We start from the raw sequence: 19,557 nt of genomic DNA, 5'->3' as shown, positions 1-19,557 counted from the left end.
GTGGCGAGAGATGACAGACGCTGGCCTGCACAATGCTGATGCTCCCAGGTCGGAGCACTTCTCTCCCTGGCTGCTGCTGATGCTCCCAGCTTCCCTTAGGGCAGCGGTCTCTCTCTCGACTGCTGCAACATGCCCAGCTTCTTTCCTGGCAGAGGTCCCTCTGCAGACTGTGGGCCCCTGTTGCAGCGTTGGTACTCAGTGGAGAGGGGAAGCGGAGGGCTGCCCTCTGTTCACACCAAACTGCCCTGCTGCATGCGCTTTTCCCTTTTATTCCCCTGCCCCCTTGGACAGGAGGAAGGTCTGCCTTGCTCAAGCTTTCCCCAGGGAACAGGTGGATGCAGCCTTTTCAGTTCATGACCTGGAAGGCAGGTACCCGCGATCTGGTACATATTTACATCACATAGGAGACACATAGAAGGGAGCAGCTTCATCACACATAGGAGACCTAACAATTACTGCCTGGAATGGGTTGAGAATGCAAAGAGTGCTAACTCTCCACGCAAAGAACATCCTGATGCTGGTGTTTTACCGCATCAGGATCTAATTCTTCATTACTTGCGCAGCATTATTCATATTCAGTAGTGAACACTGCGTACTCAAAGTATAAGAAGAAACTAAATGGCTTGTGGCTGGCAAAAACAGAGCCACCATTTTAAGCACTGCAGACCCCGAGAAACTGCCCAGGGCCAAGGAAATTATATTTACAGCATGTGGGCAGAAGGTTCCCATTGAGGTTGGTTGTCTTACTTGCACTGTTATGGCAGGACTATTGTTTGACTTCAGTAGGAAGATAACTTGGTGGTTTTATTTTCAAGAGCAAAAAAACTTCTAGTTACTAAAGAGAAAAAAAAGAAAAGGGTAAATATTTACCATAGAGAACAAATATGGTGTGAACATTCAATCAACCATAAACCTTTCAAAATGTTGTAATATTCTTATTTCATAGTATTCAAAACAATTATTAATCTGTGCCAGCTATCTAAATATAATTTGTAATAAAAAATTTCTGATAATGTTTACCCCTAAGAAGAAAGCTGGGTTTAAACTGGTGCTATTTACATCTACCCTTCTAGGATGAAAAAGTGAGGAGAATTATATAAAAATATTGTAACACGAAGGCTAAAGATTTTAACAGAATTGCCAATTGTGAAAAACACCTTTTCTTTCTTTTGAAGTACAATGTAAAACTTGTCTAATTATGTTGATACAAGAACCTCATTGACTAAACGGGGGCGTGCACAAACTCAGTAACTAGGGCAGTATAAACCATTAATGGTTGTGTGTGTAACAGGAAAAGTGGTTTCACCACGTGTGTATGGCTATTGTCGGTTTCTTAATTTTTATTCTCTGTTTAATGTAGTAAGCGCTGATATTGTTACCGTGAATCACCTGAAGAAGACGGAAGCATGAATTTCTGGTGGTTACTTTTAATGCTCTTTGTTCAGACAGGTAAGGATATGGACATATGGTAACCTTTCTTAATTTTTACAGTTAAAACTATGCCTATTATTCTACGGTTATATGCCTTATTTGTGTATTAAACAATGAGGAAAAATTGGAAAAAAGTTAGGAAAAATCACACAAGAAGAAGCACACAAGATGATGGCACCTAGTAAAAAAAAATAGAGAAAAATCAATATTTTTATAGCTGAAATCTCAAATTCAGTTTAAAGAAATATATTCACTTACATGTATTTAGTTCCTGCATGCTCCTCTATAGATATTTCCCTGCCAAGGACATACAACTCTGGCAAAAATTAAGAGACCACCACATCAAAGCCCTGTCATGGGCTGCCCAATCTCCAGACCTGAACCCCATTGAAAACCTCTGGAATGTAATCAAGAGGATGATGGATAGTCACAAGCCATCAAAGAAGAACTGCTTACATTTTTGTGCCAGAAGCAGTGTGAAAGACTGGTGGAAAGCATGCCAAGATGCATGAAAGCTGTGATTAAAAATAATGGTTATTCCACAAAATATTGATTTCTGAACTCTTCCTGAGTTAAAACATTAGTATTGTTGTTTCTAAATTATTATGAACTTGTTTTCTTCGCATTATTTGAGGTCTGAAAGCACTTTTTTTTTAAAATTTTGACCATTTTTCTTTGTCAGAAAAAAAATACAAAATGTATTGCCTGGAAATTCGGAGACATGTTGTCAGAAGTTTATAGACTAAATGAACAATTTACATTTTACTCAAAAATATACCTATAAAGAGAAAAATCAGACAAACTGAACATTTTACGGTGGTCTCTTAATTTTTGCCAGAGCTGTATATCACGTCGTTGCACAGTGACAACTCAGTAGCCAAGAATGTATGAGACACGTCTTAGGTACTAATAACCATATCTCATCCAGGATCGCAGCTATAGCATTGATCCAAAGGCTCATTTTAAAGCTGAAACTTTTCAGGTTTAGGCTACAGTCACACGTTCAGTATTTGGTCAGTATTTTACATCAGTATTTGGAAGCCAAAACCAGGTGAGGAACAATCAGAGGAAAAGTATAATAGAGACACGTCATCACTTCTGTATTTTTCACCCTCTCCTGGTTTTGGCTTCCAATACTGAACAAATACTGATCGTGTGACCGTAGCTTTAAGATGATACTGAATTGTGTCAGTAGCCACCCGAGATATCATGGGTTAAGTAAGGTAGGTTCACAAAGGCGTTTAAAAAAAAATCAGTGAGTTTCATCCAGAAAAGTGTGACCATTTTTTTTATCACTTGTCATCCATGTACAATCTGTTTTTTACAGATGCTATTAATCATTTACAAGACCATTTACAGTTTCCTAAGTTACAGAGTTACATTACATAGGTAAAAATCAGATGTTATACTCTATCGCTATTTCTTTTTAATCACCCATAGATTTGAATAGGCGAGTCCCATCTGATTTACCTAAATTCAAACACGCAGATTTGTTCAGTGAAAATACCTTAACTGACCCATTGAATAACGTTGGTCCGAGTGCCATCCAATTTTTTCATGGACAGCACTCGGTCCAAAAATACGTGCTTGTAAATGAGCCCTCAAAGTTCCTGACATTCTGCTATTAAAATTGCAAAATCATCAGCCCCTAGCTTCTCCCAGATCAGGTCTCGCAATGACAGCTCTAGCCATCATGAGCTTGATCAAATGTCCTGTTAACTCTATGTGAAAATACAGTGATAGCAGTGCAGACTCCAGAACAAGCCACTGATAGCTGAATGTATTACAGCAGAACTTGTGCTGACCTTTATAGTTCTACAAAGGGCTCATACTCGTGAGAAACTCGGATGAAATACCCGGCGCTGCTGCCGGCACTCAGATGGGAGCGTGCGGCCACATAGGAATACATGCAGCTGCACGCTCCACTCCTGAGTGCCGGGTGCAGTGCTGGGTATTGACGTGTGACACTCATCCAAGTTTGAGCCCTAATACTACAGCTCTACTACTCAACAGAACTGTCACTCAAGCAACAATGCCCACTCTGCTAGAAACAAGGAAGTAAGTAGACTTCAAGGAGACTACAGAGCTTTGAGCTGCTCAAGAGACAACTTGAGAATACCCCTTTAAGTGTGGTGTAAGAAGAGAAGTATTTAAAATTACTCCCAGCCTAGGACTTAGTCAGTTATATTGAGAAGTTCTGCACAAGTCCTTTACAAGTTCCAAAAAAAAGACAATGGTTTGTTGGGTGCAATTGATGTCCATAATATGACCGATCTGTCACAGCTTGAATTCTACTCATATGATAGAACAAAGAAACAGAATCTAAAATACAGATGTGAATTCAGACTAACAGTCTAATTATCAATAATGTTTAAACATTCAACATTATGCAACAACAAAGAATCTCCAATTAGAAATCAAAAAATTACTAATATTCGCGAGACTACAAGCATAAAAAATTGCCATTAAAATTTGCATATGTGCAAAGTGCAACCTGCTAGGGAAGTGAAACAAAGTGTCTCACTGACGGTCTAGTTTGCATATTAATATATTAATAAAAAAGATAGCAAATTCGGAGAAGTTGTGTTGTGTTAATATGGTGATTGGGAAGTCAAGCGGTCTTTTTATCTGGTTGAAAAACCTAAAATTCATGTTTTTTGCTAATATGAAATATTTTCCTAGTACAAAGTTTAATGTATGATTCTAGTTATCGGAAAATAGAATGTATGTTTTAAAGAGCAAATAAGTCTGAAAATAAATGATAAAGTATAAAAAGTGTGAACAAACAATACTGTTTGCTTTAACTTATCTGAGTGCTCTAAGTTCCGCTTAAGCTGCCCTGTCTACTAAAGACACTGAGGATCGGAGTTTTTGTGGTTTGCACCCACGCTACCACTGGTTTGCACCCACAACTACATTATGCTGCTCTCTTTATTGGAGTTATGTATTTAACATCACAGTGAGAAAACTGCAGTTATTGATGATGAACCCCCCTGTCGGACTCCAGAAATTATGGTGGTTGATAAATGTACAACAGCTATCCTTTAGGCCTCTTTCACACGTCAGTGTCTCCGGTACGTGTAGTGACAGTTTTCTCATGTACCGGAGACACTGACACACGTAGACCCATTTAAATGAATGGGTCTATGCACATGTGCGTGTTTTCACACGGACCGTATGTCCGTGCTGAAAACACGTCGACATGTCCGTTTTCTACCGGCAGCAAGGACCACAATACGGACAGCACACGTGCACACGGAGAACAGTGTGCACTCTCCTCCGTGTGCATGTACCGCCCGCAGGAGAGACAGCACTACACTAAGCGCTGTCCCCCCCGCGTGTGGTACTGAAGGCGGAATTCATCTCTTCTCCCCCGCCGGAGAGAAGAGATGAAAGATCAAGTTTTTTTTTTTGTGTGAAAAATAAAGTTTTCATGTGCCCCCCGCCTCCCCCCTCAGTGCGCCGCCTGGTCCCTTGCCGCAGAAATACTCACCTAGCTCCTGCGATGTCTCCTCTGTCCTCTCAGCGCTGGCAGCCTCTACTGTGTGAGCGGTCACGTGGGACCGCTCATTACAGTCAGGGAATATTCACTGACTGTAATGAGCGCTCCCACGTGACCGCTCACACAGGAGAAGCTGCCGGCGCTGAGAGGACAGAGGAGACATCGCAGGAGCTGGCCGGGTGAGTATTTCCGCGGCAAGGGGCCAGGTGGCGCACTGAGGGGGGGGGGACGCGGACGCACATGCAAACTTTATTTCCCCCCCCCCAAAAAAAAAAAAAAAATCTTTCATCTCTTCTCTCCAACGAACGCTGGGGGAGAAGAGATGAATTCTGCCTTCAGCACCACATGCGGGCGGGACAGCGCTTAGCGTAGCGCTGTCTCTCCTGCACGGTCCGTGTGGTCCTCAGGCGGCACACGGGCGGCACACGGATGCCGCACGTATGTGCCACTTGAGCACACGGACATACGGACACGGATATCTCCGGTACCGTTTTTTTCCGGTACCGGAAATATCAGGACGTGTGAAAGAGCCCTTAGAGAGTTTTTCCCCACCAGGGATAACATATTGTTGGATATTTCAGCACTAGTAGCATCATTTGAAGCTCATGGGCCTCAATGCAAAACCTACAATAGGGCCCCGAAGTATCAGGGGTCTTACTCTTTAACTACCACAATATTCATACAGCACATTGAAAATTTACAGGTTAGGAACATAAACAAATTATTTAACCCCTTAACGACCATGGGATTTTTCATTTGTGTTTCAGTTTTTTGCTCCCTGTTTTCCCAGAGCCATAGCTTTTTTCATTTTTCGCTCAACATGGTCATGTGAGGGCACATGGGACAAGTTGTAATGTTGAACTACACCATTGGTTTTACCATATCATGAACTGGAAAACGGGATAAAAATTTAAAGTGCGGTGAAATTGCAAAGAAAGTGCAATTTCACAAATGTTTTTTGGAGTTTTTTTTTTTTACCTTGTTTTTCTAAATGCTAAAATTAGCCTGTCATTATGATTCTCCGGGTAATTATAACTTCACAAATACCAAACATTTATAGGTTCTGTTTTATTTGAGTGATGAAAAAATCCAAAGTTTGCAAAAAAAAGTGCCATTTTCTGAGACACGTAGCATCTTCATTTTTCAGGATGTGGGGCTAAGTAAGGGCTTATTTTTTGCGTGCCGAGTTGATGTTTTTAGTGATATGATTTTGGTATACACTTGATGTCTTAAACGCCTGTTATTGCATTTTATTGCATTTTGCAGCGACCAAAAAATGAAATTATGGCGTTTTTTTTTCTCATTGCACCGTTTACCAATCAGAATAATTATTTTTATATTTTGATAGACCAGGTGTTTAGGAATGTGGGGATATCAATTATGCATATTTTTTAATTGTTTTATTTTGAATGGGGAGTGATTTAATATTTTATATATTTTTAAATTTTTTAAAATATTTTTAAAAACATTTTTTTTTCACTTTTCACTTGCTCCATGTGAGACTAGAAGCTGCAGTCATCCTATTGCTTGTGCTACACATAGCAGGGCTTCAGCTTCAGCCCTGCTACATGTAGCTAAAATGATCATCTACTATGAGCCCGGGCACAGGGGTTCAAGGTCCCTGAGGAGTCTAGTTTACAAAAATGGTGTCATTTGTGGGTGGTTTCCATTGTTTAGGCACATCAGAGGCTCTCCACATGTGACATGCCGTCCGGTAATTAGTCCAACAAATTTTACATTCAAAAAGTCAAGTGGTGTTCCTTCCCTTCTGAGCCCTATCATGCGTCCAAACAGTAGTTTCCTTCCACAAGTGAGGTATCGGCAAACTCAGAAAAAATTGAAAAACAAATTGTTGCAGTTTTTCCTGTTACCCTTGTGAAAATACAAAATTTGGGGCTAAAAAACATTTTTGAGGGAAAAATGTGATTTTTTTTTATTTTCACGGCTCAACTGTATAAGCTTCTGTGATGCACCTGGGGGTTGCAGGTACTCACCAAATATCTAGATGAGTTCCCTGCATCTAGATAAGTTCCCTGAGGGGTCTAGTTTCCAAAATGGTGTCGCTTGTGAACAGTTTCCACTGTTTAGGCACATCGGGAGCTCGCCAAACGTGACATGGCATCTGCTTATTATTCCAGCAAATTTTACATTCAAAAAGTCAATTGGTGCTCCTTCCCTTCCGAGCTCTGCTGTGTGCCCAAACAGTGGTTTTACCCCACACATGGGTAATCGGCATGCTAAGGAGAAATTGCACAAATTTTTGGGTCTATTGTTTCCTGGTACGTTTGCAAAAATAAAAAAAATTGGGTCCAATTAAATTTTTTGTGAAAAAAAGTTAAATGTTGATTTTTTCATCAACATTTTATTAATTCCTGTAAAGCACCTGAAGGGTTAATTAACTTGTTGAATGTGGTTTTGAACACCTTGAGGGGTGCAGTTTTTAGAATGGTGTCACTTTTGGGTGTTTTCTTTCATATAGACCGCTCCATGTCACTTCAAATGTGATGTGGTCACTAAAAATAATGGTTTTGTAAATTTTGTTACAAAAATGAGAACTTGTTAGTCAACTTTTAACCCTTCTAACTTCCTAACAAAAAATGTTTCAAAAATGGTGCTGATGTAAAGTAGACATGTGGGAAATTATTTATTAACTATTTTGCATGACATAACTCTCCAATTTAAGGGTATAAGAATTAAAAGTTTAAAAATTGCAACATTTTCACCTAATTTTCATTTTTTTTGCGAATAAACACAAGTCATATTGAATAAATTTTACCACTATCATAAAGTACAATATGTCCCAAAAAAAACATTCTCAGAATTAGTGGGACCTCTTGAAGCATTCCAGAGATATTAACACTAAGGGCTTGTTTCCACTTGCGAGAAACACGTCCGTGTCTCGCATGTGAAAACCAAGTTCTGGCGCCTGCACTTTGGAGCGGAGCGTGCGGCTCCATGTGTTGCTATGCAGCCGCACGCTCCGCTCTGGAGTGCCGGCGCCAGAACTTGGTTTTCACATGCGAGACACGGACGTGTTTCTCGCAAGTGGAAACAAGCCCATAAAGTGACACTGGTCAGTATTATCAAATTTGGCCTTGTCATGAAGGTGAAAACAGGCTTGGGAGTAAAGGGGTTAATATCATACAATGTAAGTGTACATAACATACCAATCCTAAATAGGTCATAATATTTCTAAATAGGCTCAGGACAGTTATAATCAAATAGAGTAGGTAATGACCATACATATCAGTTACCATCCAGTACCACCAATAAAATGCAAAAATCAGCATAAGGTGGAATGCTTACCCATGATAGGGATTTATTGGTTCCCCATGCAACAACGACGCATGTTTCACATACTGCTTTATCAAGGGAAGGAAGATGGAATAGACTCTTTCTCAACATTAAATAGCACTAAATCGCATCGGTTAGTGAGCGAGTGTGAACCGTGTCTCACGTCATAATTCTTGCTACTGCTTCCAGTTCTCCCACATTTCAGGCAAACTTATCACCTCATATGAGTCAATAGGAGCTTTTGGCTTGAATGTGACTGCAACAACTACACCCAACTATAGTTGGACTGTTTTTCATTCTTTACTGGATGGTGCGTTTGCAACTGCTCGGAATGCCACTATTCCTCAAAATCTAGGAGTGGCAGTGATGCTGCTGCAGGGTTACATATTTCTCCTGTATATTGACACTCCATTTAAATCAAACTTTTAGTTCTTTTAGCAGAAGACCAGAACCAGCGATTTTCAGGAACAAAGTTAAAGGGACCTCCCAAAGTACATACAGTGGGTAAGGAAAGTTTTCAGACCCCTTTCAATTTTTCACTCTTTGTTTCATTGCAGCCATTTGGTAAATTCAAAAAAGTTCTTTTTTTCACATTAATGTACACTCTGCACCCCATCATGACTGAAAAACCCCCAGAAATGTTGAAATTTTTGCAAATTTACTGAAAAAGAACAACTGAAATATCACATGGTCATTGTTATTCAGACTCTTTGCTCAGGCATTCATATTTAAGTCACATGCTGTCCATTTCCTTGTGATCCTCCTTGAGATGGTTCTACTCCTTCATTGGGGACCAGCTGTGTTTAATTAAACTGATAGGCCTTGACTTGGGAAGGCACATACCTGTCTATATAATACCTCACAGCTCACAGTGCATGTCAGACCAAATGAGAATCATGAGATCAAAGGAACTGACCAAGGAGCTCAGAGACAGATTGGTGCCAAGGCAGTACTGCAGAAATTCTGTTGTAACCTTGGCCAGATCTGTGCCTTGCCACAATTCTGTCTCTGAGCTCCCTGGCCAGTTCCTTTGACCTCATGATTCTCATTTGGTCTGACATGCACTGTGAGCTGTGAGGTCTTATATAGACAGGTGTGTGCCTTTCCAAATCAAGTCCTATCAGTTTAATTAAACACAGCTGGACTCCAATGAAGAAGTAGAACCATCTCAAGGAGGATCACAATGAAATGAACAGCATATGACTTAAATATGAATGTCTGAGCAAAGGGTCTGAATACTTATGACCATGTGATATTTCAGTTTTTCTTTTTTATTACATTTGCAAAAATGTCTACATTTCTGTTTTTTTTTTCAATCAAGGTGGGGTGCAGTGTGTACATTAATGAGAAAAAAAACAACTTTTTTTAATTTACCAAATGGCTGCAATGAAATAGTGAAAAATTTAAAGGGTCTGAATACTTTCCGTACCCACTGTAACATTAGCAATTGTAATAAATGGCCACAATATAAGAATGAGAATATCACTGTAAAGACGACCTATAACCATGAGATCATTAGTTTTTTTTAATGAAAAATAGCCTACACAATAAAATTATTTCTCTAAATAATGGCAGGACAGGAACAGCTTAGACAGAAGCTCATCTGAAACTTTACAACATTTTTTAAAATGTTTTTGTTACCGTAGTTACAGTTAGAGAATTCATTTCTGTGGGACATATTTATCAATTTGATTGATGATCCTCTTGTAATAAGAACTCTCCAAATTGATTGTCCAGTGAATACAATTTATAACCTATCTCCAGGAGAGATGAAACTTGTTGATCTGTGGATGTCCAACTGCTAGGACCAACAATGTTCGGCAGGACGGGGAAATTTTGCCTCCAACAAAGAACTTTACCCCCATTACAAAATAGTGAACACCACTCCATTTATTCCTTATGGTTCTGCTGGAACAAGTAGAGAGCAGCGTTCGGCAGCCCCATAGGGAATTAATGGATCAGCTGGCGAGCATGTACATTGCTGCTCCATTCTAACAGGAATACAATTTCCCCGTTATCCTGACCGATGCAGATCCAAGGAGTTGAATCCCCAGCAATCAACAAGTTATCACCTATCCTATGACAACCCCTCTAAGTAGTACCAGGCAGAATTGGTGTGATCTTCCAATGTATTTACTGTATAACATACAAACCTGTGAGTGATACACAGTATTATAATCCTACTTAGGCCGGATGGCAAAGGACCTCAGCACAGAGAGTACAAGAACTGGAAAAGCTGGAGAAGACATTACTATTATATGTAACTATGACAAGACCCGATTTGCACTGTATGATAAATTTTGGTGCCGTGGTGAGTGGAGGAATAACTGTGTAATTCTATGTGAAAGCAAATGGTCTGTACAAAACTGTCATGACCACCGAATGAGCATTAGCGATAACAGATATGGAAAACTTGTCATAACTATGAGAAATATTGTCTTAGAAGATGGTGGAACGTATTGGTGTGGAATTAAAAAACAATATGGAAATCCTATGATACTGGTAAATCTCCGCATCATTGATGGTAAGTTCTTCTGAGAGTTTGTCTACAATGTGTCATATGATATAAAATAATTACACTGTAGATAAGTTATTTAAAGGGATTGTCCTCTCTTGTCCTTGAATGGTGTCTGGGTTTAGAGCTTATGTTCATCGAAGTGACTAGCGCTGAGTTTCTATACCAGACACAGCTAATTGATGTTCATAGAATAATTATTTTTATCCTGGAAGCTTTATTTTATTGTGGCTCTTTAGAAATCTACATCTTATTGTTTTTGATCTCTTATTTAATCTATGTAAATTTCATAGCAAGTTTTTAAGCCTACACTTAGCTTATGTGATAAGCCGTTTTACTTTTAGATTTACCTTCACAATGCCTATGTTATGGCTAAATCATTCAAGTGTCAGGCTAGGCATCCATAGCACATAGATATACACTCTTCACCATTTTGTCCATTTTAAAGCATTTCAATGATATTTGTGTTTACCTAAGGGCTTATTCACATGACCTATTTTCACATGCGGCTACTGTCCATAGTAGGTCAGAAAATGGGCCAATTAATTTCTGCAATTATCCAAATGGTGCTAAGAACATTGCAACATGCACAACTTTGGTCTGATTATCAGATGAGTCTCCTATAGGGTCTATTCTTACAGATAGAACATGAATATACCTTATATACTTGAGTATAAGTCAATCCGAGTATAAGCCATCCACCTAATTTTGCCACAAAAAAATGGGAAAACTTAATGACTCGAGTATAAGCCTAGGGTGAAAAATGCAGCAGCTACTGGTAAATTTCAAAAATAAAAATAGATACCAATAAATGTAAAATTAATTGGGACATCAGTAGTTTAAGTGTTTTTGAATATCCATATTGAATCAGGAGCTCCATATAATGCTCCATACAGTTCATGATGGCCCCATAAGATGCTCCATATTAAAATATGCCCCATATAATGCTGCACAAATGCTGATTATGGCCCCATAAGATGCTCTATAGACACATTTGCCCCGTATAATGCTCCAGAAATGTGGATTATGGCCCCATAAGATGCTCCAGAGATATTTGCCCCATATAATGCTGCACATGGCCCCATACAGATATTCGCCCCATATAATGCTGCACATAGCCCCATAAGATGCTCCATACAGATAATTGCCCCATATAACGCTGCACATGGCCCCATAAGATGCTCCATACACAGGGCTGGCCCGAGAGAATACGGCGCCCTAGGCGAAACTATTTTGTTGTGCCCCAACTACTTTTAACATACCTCCCAACTTTTGAAGATGGGAAAGAGGGACAAATTTTAGGCCGCGCCTCTGACCACACCCATTAATAACTAGCCACACCCATATCCACGTCTCAACCACACCCATTTAGCACTGCTGATCACACTGTTTCATAAAGAATAATTATAAACAAAAAAATATGGCCACACAGTGCTCCATACTGTATAATGGCCACACATGATGCTCCATACTGTATAATGGCCACACATGATGCTCCATACTGTATAATGGCCACACAGTGCCCCATACTGTATAATGGCCACACATGATGCTCCATACTGTATAATGGCCACACATGATGCTCCATACTCTATAATGGCCACACATGATGCTCCATACTGTATAATGACCACACATGATGCTCCATACTGTATAATGGCCACACATGATGCTCCATACTGTATAATGGCCACACATGATGCTCCATACTGTATAATGGCCACACATGATTCTCCATACTGTATAATGGCCACACATGATGCTCCATACTGTATAATGGCCACACATGATGCTCCATACTGTATAATAATCACACATGATGCTCCATACTGTATATTGGCCGCACATGATACTTCATACCGTATAATGGCCACACATAGCTACTCCTACACACGCGGCTGCGCTCCGTACACACGAGCTCCGCTCCATACACCTCGTACACACGCAGCTCCGCTCCGTACACTTCGTACACGTTTAGCTCCGCTCTATACACCTCATACACACACGACTCTGCTCCGTACACCTCATACACACACGGCTCCGCTCCTTACACCTCATACACATTCAGCTCCGCTCCATACACCTTTTGTCTTTTGAAAAGATTTTTTATAATTTTTTCTCTGGTGCCCCCTTAGGGTCGGCACCCTAGGCGGCTGCCTAGTTCGCCTATACGTTCAGGCCGGCCCTGTCCATACAGATATTTGCCCCATATGCTGTTGCTGCGATTAAAAAAATAAAAAATCACATACTCACCTCTCAGGCCCCGGCACTTGCTATATTCACCTGCTCCTCGTTCCACCGCTGACCGCCGCTGTGTCTTCCCATCCTTTGCACTGATGTTCAGGCAGAGGGCAGCCCGCACTAATTGCGTCATCGCGCCCTCTGACCTGAGCGTCACTGCAGAGGACACGGAAGACGTAGAGGCGCCGACGGTGGAACAGAGAGCAGGTGAATATCGCACACTGCATTATATTCATCTGCTCCTGGCATGGTCCTAGCACGTCTGTTCCCTGCCACCGGCAGCTTCTTCCTGTAGTGAGCGGTCACATGGTACCGCTCATTACAGTAATGAATATGCGGTTCCACCCCTATGGGAGTGGAGTGGGGTTCATATTCATTACTGTAATGAGCGGTACCATGTGACTGCTCACTACGGGAAGAAGCTGCCAGTGTCGAGGAAAAGACGTGCAGGGACCGCGCCAGGAGCAGGTGAGTATTATTACACAGCTGCCGCTCCCCCTCCCCTGCCGACCCCTGTGTATGACTCGAGTATAAGACGAGAGGGTTATTTTCAGCCTAAAAAAGTGGGCTGAAAATCTCAGCTTCTACTTGAGTATATACGGTAATTTATTTTACTGAGATATACAACTAGCTTGTCACTAAGGAACTCAACTTTTTCATCATTCATCTGAACACAGTCTTAGGGTATGTGCACACGTTAAAGGAACAAAGTCCAGCTCACCATACCGACATTCCCCAGGTCTCGGAGCACGGAACCGCTGTGTCAGGGCGTGAACAAACAGGAAAAAAGGAGAAGATCCAGCTCAACGATATAGTGAAAAGTCCATAGTTTTATCATGATTAAGGGTGCTTAGTCACCGGAAACGCGTCGATCTTGGTTTTTAACCCTTTTGTATGCTGATGTTTTGTCCTTACACCATGCTATTTTCGAGGTGAAATAAAACTATGGACTTTTCACTATATCGTTGAGCTGGATCTTCTCCTTTTTTCCTATGTGCACACGTTGCAGATTTGCCTGCAGAATTTTCTGTACAGAATCTGCACCTCTTGGCAGAAAATGCAGGTAAAAATCTGCGTGTTGTTGATGCATTTTTGATGCGGTTTTTTTCATGTGGATTTGTATGCGTTTTTGTAACCTAAATAAAGATCTATTATTTAAAAAAAAAAAAAAGAATTGTGATGTAATTTCTTTGTCCAACCTCTTATTTTATATAATTCATGGAAGAATAGTGTTTATACACTCACAGACAGACAGGGAGACAGACAGGCAGACAGGTAGATAGAAAAAATGGTACATAAATAGTTAAAGACACACACAAAATCTGCACGCAATATCTTTAATTAAAAAAAAAATGTTGTGGGCTCCCGTGCAATTTTCTGCACCAGAGAGGGAAAGCCGACGGCCGGGGGCCAATATTTCTAGCCTGGGAAGGGGTTAATACACATGGAGCTTCCCTGGCTATGAATATCAGCCCGTAGCTGTATATTTAGCATTTACTGGCTATTAAAATAGGGGGACCCCCCAAAAAATGACATGGGGTCCCACTATAATTTGTAACCAGAAAGGCTATGTAGACAACTGTGGGCTGAGATTCATAGCCTAGAAAGGGGCCATGGTTATTGGCCCCCCTGGCTAAAAATACCAGCCCCCAGTCGCCCCAGAATTGATGCATCTGTGCGATGCGCCAATTCTGGCACTTAGCCTCTCCCTTTCCACTGCCGTGTAGCGGTGATTTATGGAGTAAAAATGGGTTAATGTCACTTTTTTATTGTAAGGTGACATCAAGCCAGCTCAGTAATGGAGAGGCATCGATAAAATACCTATACATTATTAATCCTGAAGATATTAATGGGTTAAAAATAAAAGACACAGCCAGAAAAAAAAGTATTTTAATGAAATAAAACACTACACATATTTTCATAATTTTTATTCCATTCCTAATCCAATCGAAGCCATCAATCACCTGCAAAAAAAAACAAAAAAAACAAACACAAATACTCCCTGTTCCGCCGCAGTCCATTTAATAATGAATGTCTCACGATGATCTCCCCTATAGAGTGGTCACATCAGCAGATGTCACCACTCTATAAGGCCTCCGATGACACACTGACCGGAGATAACCCTCCCGCAGTGTATCATCGGAGTTCACTTTATGGCACTACAGCCATGAGAAAATTCTCACGCTGTAGTTCCGCAAGTGACAGATGAACTCAGGTGACCTGTCGGCGGCGGAGTGATACACTGCAGAGGATTGTCTCCGTCATTGTATCACCGGAGCCCCTAGAGAGCGGTCGCATCTGCTGATGTGACAGCTCTTCATGGGAGATCGTTGTGGGACAATCGTTATTAATTGGATTACGTCGGACACAGGGAGTATACTGTTTATTATTTTTATTTTATTTGCAGATAATCGATGGCTTCAGGGATTAGGTGTATATGGTAAGTATGTACTATATGTGTACTGTATGTGTTTTTTTTTTTTAACATTCAACACATTAGCCAGATGATGGGACTGCTTTCCCATCATTGGCTAATGGTGTCACTGTAGCAGGCATAGATAGATGGGACTAATAGTCCCATCGAACGATGCCTGCCTACACACGGACACACACACACACAGCCCCACACACACCCGCACACAGGCACAGATTCACGCAGACACTTTATTTTTTATCAGGTGTATTTGACATGCGTGTAAAATCGCAGCATTGTCCAATGCAAGCCTATGGGTGCGAGAAAAATTTAGATGCCAAACGGACCATCCGACCAGCTTGTGATAGATATGCACACATTTTCCTAATTTCAGCCCATTGAGCAATTTAATTCAATGAGGAAAATCAGTGAGAAATGTAAAGCCGTACGCATGTCATGCGGATGCCATATGGATACAAGTGTGGGAGAAAATCACATCATTGCATTGCAAATGCATTACACACGGATGACCATACGGAGAACACTTGTGCGACTCTCGGCAGGGAGACTCGGACCAATTTTTCATTAGTTTATTCTAACGCCGACCTAAAGGAAAGAAAATCACAGAACTAAACAGCATAGTTGCATAGTGTTTTGGTCCAAAATTAAAAATGTCATGTTCATTTTTTTATAGGTTAAAGGGAACCTGTCAGCAGGTTCTCTCAATATAATTTAAAACTACCGCCTTTTATCTCCTCTTGTACCGAGGTCCAGCAATCTGTAGATCAGCCCCAAACAAGCCCTGCATATCCAAAATATACCTGTTATTATTTTCCCAAGATGTTTGCTGATAGGCGTTGTTGGTCTTTGTCCAGTGCCTCCTCTATTCCCACAGTTACATTCTCATGCTTTGATTGATGTAGATGACGCATACGCACAGTAAATATGCGTAGCTGAAGCACCTCCACATCAATCAAGGAAAGGAAGACACAATTGCATTGGGCAAAGACCAGTTACATCTATCGGACCAGATCATGCTAATTAACTTACGGTGGGGGGAATTATAAAAGTCATTTTTTGGATATGCAGGGGGGAGTAGAGGCTTGACTGTGGTTGTATTGGAAAAACCTGCTGAAAGGTTCTTTTTCATTTACTTCTGGGAAATTTTTGTTACAATTGGCCACTGTTTAAGTTTGTATAGCAGCTATAACATGATTTTCTAACCTCCAAATAAACTCATGGAACTTAAAATTAAATGTGAATGGGCAAAAAGCCCCTGTTTGTTTTTTCTGCAATTGGTTACCGTAGTTAGTGACCACAGAGGAAATGTCATAATGTTGCAATGACAATCAGCTTATAGAGGTTTTAAATAAAGAAAAACCAAGAACTGGCACAGCTAAGGAGACCTATACAACACATCAAATGGAGTGTGAAAAAATGGGAAAATGCAGCGACTGCAAAAGTCATAAAACATCACATTTATTAGTAGATTAAAACATGAAAAGGAAAAATTTTAAAAACATGATATCGTTGGACGCGTTTCAATCTACACTAGCTCTTAATCATGATTAAGAGCTAGTGTAGCTTGAAACATGTCAACCGTTATCATGTTTTTAAAATTTTTCCTTTTCATCTTTTAATCTACTAATAAATGTAATGTTTTATGACTTTTGCGGTGGCTGGATTTTTCCATTTTTTTCACGGTTCATTTACTCAGGAAGTCAGCCCGAAGTCTCTGTGCACCGCACCCTTATTCTAATAAGCTCTCAGCTTGGTGAGCAGATGGTTGCTCCATTGTGTTTTTTACATCAAGTGGAGTATTGGAGTAGGGTTACACATAAGCACTCAGCTGGTAAAACTAAACAAGTCTGAAAGTCCATACAAGAAAATGAAGTGTTTAAGGGTACGTTCCAACGGTCAGTAAACATTGCGAGTTGGACGATGCATATATCCTCAATGTCCAACCCACAGCATCCAGATGTTACAGCATAGCTGATGGGATTTCAAGAAATCCCATGCCCACTATGCATGCACCGACGCCTGCGGCTCACCCGCGGGAGATGGACATGCGTCGTGTCTTTCCAGACCGCAGCATGTCAATTTAGAAATTTCACCCATGCAATGTATTGGACATGATGATTCTGCATGGTTCAATGAACACATGCGGAGTCACTTGCATTCAAAAGCCAGCAACTATTTGGACACAGTGGACATGTGCTGTGTCCAAAGTGCTGCCAATTACTGTCTGTGTGCACCCCGCTTAAAAATTATTATTATTCTTAAAAGGTAATTAAACAGGCAGGTTAGAAAAAAAACAAGACACAACAAGTAATGGCTGTTTCCAATTATCCACTGGTCAGATGAAGTGTGGCCTTCCTTGTTCTAATTTGTTGACCTTATAAAAATGCTTTATGGAATAATAAAGAAGATACGTTCTAGTTGGGGCTTGATGCTTCTATTCCTTTTGCTTAGTTAGGTCAAAACATCCCTCAAGGCAATTTATGAGGAAGATGTCTCACTGTCACAACCATACCAGCTCAGACTTTGACTATGAAAACTTTGATGACAGGTTACGCGCTATCTTAAATTATTTTTTCAATGTTTCTGAAATAATTTTTTTCTATCATTTTTATAATATTTTTATTTTTCCCAAATTAACATATTTATTACATAGTTTTAAACAAAAATGTATATCATATATTTTACAGTTCCAAGAGTGTATAGAATACAGCAGGACACGAAACAAACTGTGAAGGAAGGAGAAAATGTAACTATAAAATGTTTATATGACAAAACAGACCTGGTGACCTACAAGAAGTACTTGTGCCAACAAGTATCAAGTACCCAATGTAATATGTTGGCAGACACCAAAGGATTCCTATTGGATAAATACAGTGAAAGGATACAGACTGTCGATGACAATTCAGGGACTGTATCATTTACAATAAAGACCATTCTATTTGAAGATACTGGAAAATATACATGTGGGATTGAGGTACATAAATTGCATTCACTGGCTTCTTTTGAGATCATCGTTGAGCTTGGTGAGTTAACCTCTTTTCTATTGTTTTCTGATTTAGAATTATTATGTTGTGTACATGATTTTCCTCTTAGATTTCTCTGATGCTCTCCTATAGCATGGCTCAATTTTTAATAAAATGCTCACCAAGGTCTGCAGCATTAATATTGTTTTATACAGAGCATGGATGCCAGAAGTGAGAGGGGTCAATTCAACTGAATGTAAGAGAACATGCTAGTGAAGCAAGTACTAGTCTGACGCACATTGCAGGCAAGACTTATCCATTGTGGCGAATGGCACAAAACATGTACGGTATGTCCATTCATGATGTACAGTACACCGAGCTGCACGTGGAGGCAGTAACTTCCACAATTTGTGGACGTGACTAGCCCATTAATCAGCATGTTCATCTGAATGTAGTCTTGAGTTGGAATTACGCATGTAGTATTTTAATGCCTTTTTAAAAATAAAACAAAGGCCAGAAGATGAACCAATTTTGAAACCACTACTATACTTGACTCAAAAACTGCTCAAAAATGATTCAAAATGACCGTTTAGACCAAGCAAAGGCACTTGGTGCACCCTTGACATAGCTGAGCAGATCACTGCACTTTTGCACCTACTTGTTTTGCATCTGTCTACGCCTCGCTTCTTTCTTGACAGCTTTGGCTTTACAAGAAGGCAGAGATAGATGGAAAGCAGGTAGGTGAGAAGATGCATTAAACTATGTGGCCACATCAAGAGACTACCGTGCGTCTGTTTTTGCTTTGAATTCATTTTATGCTGATAGACGCCATTTAAAAACAGCTACAAAGACTGCATGCATGCTTTTAAATTGTAAGAGGACCTATACCCAGGTGAAAAGTGGCCATTTTTGCTCTTATTTTATTCTTGCTGCTCCACTTACTAATCATTTCTGGGTTGTTGTTTTTTGTTAATCTACCATATAGTTTTTAGGATATGGCCTGTTTATTTAGTGCTAATTTTTATGGTCTTACAAGGGGGTGTATCTTTAGGCTGCTCTGTGTTACTACACTGTTAGCAATGGCCCTTTGGTAAACATCATAACAATTAGCACTAAATAAAATGGTCCAGATCTCTAAAACTGTATGGTGGATTTAAAAAAACCCCTAAAGGAACAA

General features: G+C 40.2%; 1 long non-coding RNA gene across 1 annotated transcript; it reads left to right on the top strand.

The window, feature by feature from the left end:
- The first annotated feature begins 1,316 nt into the window (after positions 1-1,316).
- Positions 1,317-18,434, top strand: LOC143818058 (uncharacterized). The gene is made up of 3 exons (XR_013224289.1): positions 1,317-1,449; positions 10,416-10,751; positions 18,105-18,434. It is a non-coding gene; the product is annotated as an uncharacterized LOC143818058 (long non-coding RNA).
- Positions 18,435-19,557: the final 1,123 nt, after the last annotated feature.

The sequence above is a fragment of the Ranitomeya variabilis genome, chromosome 3 (genome assembly GCF_051348905.1).
Source record: "Ranitomeya variabilis isolate aRanVar5 chromosome 3, aRanVar5.hap1, whole genome shotgun sequence".
In the NCBI taxonomy this organism is placed as follows: Eukaryota; Metazoa; Chordata; class Amphibia; order Anura; family Dendrobatidae; genus Ranitomeya; species Ranitomeya variabilis.
The sequence above is the reverse complement of the archived record's forward strand: the minus strand, read 5'-3'. Positions and strand labels throughout refer to the sequence as shown.